Source organism: Helianthus annuus, chromosome 9, assembly GCF_002127325.2.
Source record: "Helianthus annuus cultivar XRQ/B chromosome 9, HanXRQr2.0-SUNRISE, whole genome shotgun sequence".
In the NCBI taxonomy this organism is placed as follows: Eukaryota; Viridiplantae; Streptophyta; class Magnoliopsida; order Asterales; family Asteraceae; genus Helianthus; species Helianthus annuus.
In genome coordinates, this window is record NC_035441.2 from 105,810,566 (window position 1) to 105,817,768 (window position 7,203).

General features: G+C 35.8%; 1 long non-coding RNA gene across 2 annotated transcripts; it reads right to left on the reverse strand.

The window, feature by feature from the left end:
- Positions 1 to 3,074: 3,074 nt before the first annotated feature.
- On the reverse strand, positions 3,075 to 5,907 carry LOC110874460. Of its 2 annotated transcripts, none has more exons than XR_002555971.1 (3): positions 5,763 to 5,907; positions 4,407 to 4,473; positions 3,075 to 3,300 (listed from the first exon to the last, which is right to left on the reverse strand). It is a non-coding gene; the product is annotated as an uncharacterized LOC110874460 (long non-coding RNA). The 2 variants fall into 2 exon arrangements; XR_002555970.1 differs by having other exon boundaries at positions 4,407 to 4,492.
- Positions 5,908 to 7,203: the final 1,296 nt, after the last annotated feature.

Below are 7,203 nucleotides of genomic sequence, written 5' to 3' on the forward strand. Positions count from 1 at the left end.
ACTTAGGTGTGTGTTTTGGTGTTTTTATTTTTATTAAATAAAACCTCTTTCACTTTAGCCAACTTTAGCCCCTTAACTAACAAAGTGTTGTAAAAGTATTATTAACCATGTTTCTTTGACATCTTATAACACTTAACTAACTAGGTTGTTATTCCAAGTTACTTAGTGGGTTCGGGAAGTTATACCCTGTTTTATTTTAAGTCCTGTTAACTCAGGCCTTCTATATACCTTGTTTTCTCAAAGTATTTATTCTCCTTTTTAATTAACATAAAGTTTATTTATTTCGATCTCACTATTTACCGGGTTAATTTTTACCACTAACGGTACTCTTACCCGTCTTTACTATTAACGTGGTTTGATTACCAAACCCGTTTTCGGGGTGTTACAAGTCTACCCCCCTTAAAGAGGTTTCGTCCTCCAAACCTTTTCTTACATAATTCATTGAGTTTAAACTCAGTGTATTTGATCCGAGAAATCTTTTAAACATTATTTATACTTTTAACCAATTGTTAGTATTACCAGAAAAGTATGGTAACATTTTTTTGGTTACTTATTGTCTACGTATCTCTTACGACATAATGCAACTTGAAATAACGTAATCTCATATTTCCACTAGTTTAGTTAACTTAGTGATATCCATCGCTTTCGTATTCTATCGAATTCTTTATGAATCCGTTACTTTGTCCCGTTTAAGGGTCTTTAGTGAAATCTTTCACTTTTAGCAACCAATTCTTTTGTTTTCAAATTTATTTATTCGATTCAGTTATACCGAATCCACTGCTTACAAGCAAACCAAATTTCTTGATTTGAATTGCTGACCTTAACCGGTCTCACTAACTAGACTTATTAGTCGAGTTACCTTTTTACCGCTCGCTTGGTTATAATGTGATTCTACTTCACATGGCATTTCTTGACCGTGATCGTGTCACATCATGTTTAATTTATATCAACCTTTCATTTTCGAAAATATCACTTTTCGAATATATCGTCTTGCGCCTATCAGTGTCAAGACTTGTATCTTTCATGCTTACTATTTAAATTCCTATCAGAATTTATATTTGTAAAAACGTTATTTCTTACTAAAATCGAAGTTTTAGTTTAGGATCTTCTCTTAACTTTTGTCAATTATCCATAACAGGATATTGACAGTCCATAATTTATTCTTTTACAGTCTTAGTTTTATGCGGGGATTCTCAACTGATTCCCTCGCTTTATCTAATTAACCCGTAGGTTTTATCACTTAGCCTTATGGGCTATTTTGATTAGACTTTCACGGGCGAAGTCCTTATAATTTCTTTCTAATCATGACCCGTGGGTCGTTTTATCCTCATAGACCTTTCCATTGTTTATAACCTCAAAGGTTATATTGATCCCGTAGATCATTCCTTACTCATGTCATTCTTAAAATACATGTCCGGTGTCAAGGCACTCTGTTTTTGGTTGAAGAATCATTTGGTTTCAAGCTTAGGTTTCGTTAACCTTGATTGTAGTTCCGTGGCTACAATTGTTTTCTTTCAGACAATTTTCCGACTTTTTGACTTCTCACGTCATTTATGCATCAGTTCTTCTTTTGCTTTTTGTTATTTGGTTTGCATATATTCTTATTTGGTTATGTCCCACTACCGAGCTCATTACTCTTTTGCATTTGACATTACCATTATCCCGCTTGCGTTTACTCATGCCGTCCGGCATGATATTATATTCGACCCGTTCAACTTTAAAATAGTTGAACATAATTTATTCGAAATTTCTATTTACATTATCTTGTCGTCTTTCAGTTATGACTCGAAACCCGAATCTTTTAACTTTTCATCCAAGCTCTCGTTTCTCGGTTTACGCATGTATTTAATTCTTACCCATCTACCGGGTGTTTTACCGAAGTCGTTATTATTGCAACCCTCCCGGTATGCATTAAGACCTCGCTTCATTTTTATATTCTGACTTTGTCCTTAAGTTTGACGTTTTTACAAAAACGACCCGTTAAGGGACATATTTGCGTTTTCCGGGTTCGAGTGTAAGTACACTCCCTCCCATTACTTGTCTAAATCATTTTACATGTTTGCGTTTTCCGGGTTCGAGTGTAAGTACACTCCCTCCCATTACATGTCTAAATCATTTTACATGTTTGCGTTTTTCGGGTTCGAGTGTAAGTACACTCCCTCCCAATACATATCTTAATCAATTTACATGTTTCTTGGTCCCTTCCCTCGGGCTCATTATCCTAATATAATATGCTTCCGTCACTCGGCTGTGCGTTTACATTATTATCAAATATTTTCCTTATCTGATTCATTTGGGTAATTTTTAATTTGTCCCGCTTACCCCGTCCTTACTACATCGGATGTAAGTATGTCCATCATAAAAAGTTCATGGTATCATGTGTTCACTACCTACTTGGCCAGAGTAGGCGATCAACACATGACATACATGATCGTTTATAACTTTCACATCACACCCCATGTAAGTAACGCCTCTAATTAGTTTCCTTGGAAATAATATTCTGGATAGGTATTCTATTCAGATTTTTCCAAGTTTTTAATTTACAGATGCAACGGTCAACCTCTATGTATTTGTTACATATTACTATTGGCGTAATTATTTAAAATGCGCACCTGCAAATGCTTGCCCTAACGGGCTTCTCTTGCCATTAGCCTTGTTCGCATCGCCACACGATTTAGGTCCTTGCTGAGTATGCTCTTCTTGTCATACCTCAGACCGTTCCATCATCATATCTGCAATTCATTCAACTCTCGTCATCTTCAGACGCGAGTGTCCTTCAGTTAAAACATTCACAAAAGTTAGTAATGTCAACTTCAATAATTGCCCGTATTATAATACAAGGCTTTTCTACTATACGCGTCAACGCGCGTAATTTCGTCAACTACATTTATCGCTTAATTGAGGTAACATGTATAACACGATAGCCCCATGTGTTGTTTACAACACTTTAGCATGCTAAACTATTAGCATAGATGTACTTACCGGATTTACGATCAAGCCTCGAACCGAACACACTTTACTCTTTAACCGTGAGCTCTGATTACCAACTTGTAACACCCATAATAATTTTATCATTTACATAACATTAAAGTAAGCATTTTATATGAAAAATGCCACTTAACAAAAACTTTTACATCATAAGTATTTAAACATGTTTACAACATCCAAAACATCGCTAAAAGTGTTTACATAATCCACTTTTATTAAAACAAAACAAGATCGAGTGCGGAAGCTTCATTGAGAGGTGTGTTCGGTTCTTGCTCGTGGCTTGATCCTCATGCGGAAGCATATAACATTCACCTAGAATCAAAACCAACAAAAAAAGTTAGTTTTCATAGTTTATTTACAAGTTAACACAAGTCCCATGAGCCAAACAATTAAAATAACAAGGATTTACAGGTTTTACACCCGTCGCGTGCTGTAATCGAAACTATGCTCAAAAACGGGTTCGATTAACTATGATATGCAAAATTTGGCAAAAGTGACTGGGCTCTACCGTAACTTACGGTAGCCACCGTAAGTTACGGTAGCCACTGGGCAAAAGTGGTCTGCCGTAAGGCAGTAGAAAACTGCCGTAACAATTTATTCGCTACCATAAGTTACGGTGGCTACCGTAACTTACGGTAGCTTTCAAACTTAACATCTGAATTCACAAATTAATAGGCTTCGAGCCCTTGGCTTTAAAATTCATTTTTAAAGACTTTTGACCTGTTCAAGTTTTTAAACCACAAACTTGTTTCTAACTAACCATTAAGCATACATCAACATGTTTATCTCAAAATCTTTAATTCGGGTTTGTAACTTTTATGAATTACGCGGCTAGTACCCAATCTATGCGCATAATTCTTTTGACCTACTTCGAAGATTTAAACCTTTTAAGTTTAAATCTTTCCCCTTGGTTATGCACAATCTACTGTATACTTATCTATAACTCACAATATGCGTACCTGGTTCGGATCAACATATTGACCCGTTTTAATACCTTTTCTCAATAATCGCTAATTCATAGCATCGCTAATTCATAAGCCGATTTATCCTGTGTGCATAAAACTCCACAAACACTTATTAGTCGTTAATTGTTAAATGGTATCAACATTACCATTTGACCCGTTTGGTCTAAACGACCAAACATTTTGCGCTTTTATTTGACTAGATCACCATTTTACCCTTTTTATTCGTTTAAGCCTACTTATAAAGTAGCCATACAAAAACTCATTTTTATTTATGTCATCCCATGACCAAATTACCATTTCACCCATCTTTACCAATAAACATGGTTTTTCGTCTTTTGATACGTTCCGACCCGTATCTTTTCGTGTCAAAATCATATTTTGAATATAACCTTGTCGTATTTATAATCTATAAATAAATACATATCTTGCGATAAAGTTGTAAGCTTTACTTACCTTGCATCCTTGCGAGCCTCATACTTGAACTTGTATCCATTTGACCCGTTCATTTCCAAGCTCCTACCTAACTTGTCAGAGTCAAACTACCATATCATATCCACAAGATGATTAGATTAGTCAACCATTAACATGACCATCACACCCTATGGATTCACACACTTATTCATCAAAGTATGTTATTTATTCAACAACTTTTTTTTCCTAATTCTTTCCATTCACTAACCGTTTGACCCGTTAGTCAAGTTACTTATACAAACTAGTTAGTAAATGATTTTGAACACTTTAAGCATGTCATATAAAGTGTTAATTGTTCCAAACAATAAATACTTTATGACTAAACAAGTATACGCAATCATATGTCTTTTCCGGATTAATAATAACATTATTAATGTGCAGCGATTTTCTATTCAGCTGCTGTAATCGACCATTATGACCCATTTAAAGTCCGAATTAGATTAACATGTTCAAAAATGGATCGTAGAAAACTTCATACCTTAGCAAGCATATAAGGTACACCTTCTAACGAATTTTCTATGATTTTATACGATTTTTATAAAATCAGCACAGCAACTATATTTTCATTTTTCAATCAGCTTTTAAGTTTTCTGAACAGCAGTTTTAATCAATTTTTTTGACCTCTTTAACAACCACATTTGTTTCTTATGATTGAAAACAGTAAAAATTTACTTCATAAGCTTTCCGAAAAGGTATAGAACACCCAAATCGGATAACGGTTGATTTTATATGATTTTTTTAAGATTAGTCAAAATCCATATAAAAGGCTACGGAAATCATGTTTAGGTTCCTTTCAAATTCGACCCAAACCATCAAATGCAACCCATTTCCATGGTTATAACCCTTGTTAAACTCTTGGTAATGGTTAGAAACCTATAACACAGTGATTGTAGGCTAAAAGATGTCAAAAACATCATATATTTCAGCACTTTAGTTTTCATTTAGGCATTTTAACAAACACCTAGTGTGCATAATTTTACATACTTACTAACTAGTTCATAACTAGTTATTTTTACCAAAGTTAACATCAATTTGGTAATTTCACATAAATTTTAACATCAACAAACCTGAAATTGCTTTAGAGAATTCAAATTACACTAGTACAACTATCATAATCCTAGTGTCTTCATACTTCTACATCACCCACTTAACACCTTCAATGGTGATTATCAATTTCATAGTTTTTCATCATTAATTCATCAAATCCTCACTAGGGTTTGTTCCTAGTCATGGATTTATCCTAATTTCACTCTTACATCAAACATGCAAGCAATAATTTCGTTTATGATAATCCACCACGAATTCAAAAAAATCACCAAAAGATGGAATTCGACATACCTTGTGATCCTCTAGCCCGAGTGATCACTAATCCTAGCTTGGTTTTCGATTTAGACTTGATTTGCCCTCTTGATTTGGTTGATTTTGTGTATTTTAGGGTTCATTAGGGAAACCCCTTTTTCTCCTGTTAGAACTCACGACCAGAACACACACTTGGTTGTGTGTTTTGGTGTTTTTATTTTTATTAAATAAAACCTCTTTCACTTTAGCCAACTTTAGCCCCTTAACTAACAAAGTGTTGTAAAAGTATTATTAACCATGTTTCTTTAACATCTTATAACACTTAACTAACTAGGTTGTTATTCCAAGTTTCTTAGTGGGTTCGGGCCTTCTATATACCTTGTTTTCTCAAAGTATTTATTCTCCTTTTTAATTAACATAAAGTTTATTTATTTCGATCTCACTATTTACCGGGTTAATTTTTACCACTAACGGTACTCTTGCCCGTCTTTACTATTAACGTGGTTTGATTACCAAACCCGTTTTCGGGGTGTTACATGTTTCAACCATACACCTTTGTTCCGTGAATAGGTGTCACACTTCGTCAGATATGGTCAAGACGCTTATATATAGGATGTACCAGTGGCGTATCCACCATGCTTAACCATGCCCTGAACGTTGAGGCATCATTGAAACTCACTACGATCTCCGTGCACTAGCCAAAATAATCCCATGTGCACCCGTGATTAATTTGATTCTTGCACGTTTATCGTACCTTATCTCAAGAATGCATAGTAGGGGTAAAATACATTGTATAGTATATAGTGCTAGCATTTGATTGTGCGCGAGTATAAGAAAGAAATAAAATCCATATGCGTCGAGAGATAGTACAAGTTCCACACATAAAGGAAATTGATGGCGATAAGTCGTATTATTACAACAACATTAGAAGCAAAATAACGTTGTTGTGGAGGACTTCTGCGGAGACTGCGGTTGCTGCTGAAATTCCTCAAGGTTGCGGTCCTGTGCGGCAGTTCTGGGTAAAATGACCATACCAGTTGCAATTGTCGCAATAGCGACAGTTAGCTCCTGGTGGGTGATGATACGTACACATGAGACACAGGGGATGGCTTCCGGTGTAGGCGCGCTTCACAAGAACGTGAGCAAATCGTAGCGGTGTGGGGTTTGGAATTTCATCCACGCTTGGTTCCTTTCGCTTATGGCTGAGCTCGTTGCGATCCTGAGATGAGGCGTCGTTGTCGTTAGAGGGTTCGTCTGATGATTCGCTGGAGACATCGTCGGAGGAATCTTCAGAAGAATCGTCGGACGAGTCGATGACGATTGCTTGATGAGCTTGTTTGACAGGATTCTTGGAGAAAAATCCGTCTAAGACTCGTTTGCTGTTGATTTCTGCGGCCAAACGGCAGGTTTTTCATGCAAATTAAGGTTTCAGGGGTCCGGGTTTTCACTTATGGGTCGATTTTGGGGCATTTTTGCAGTC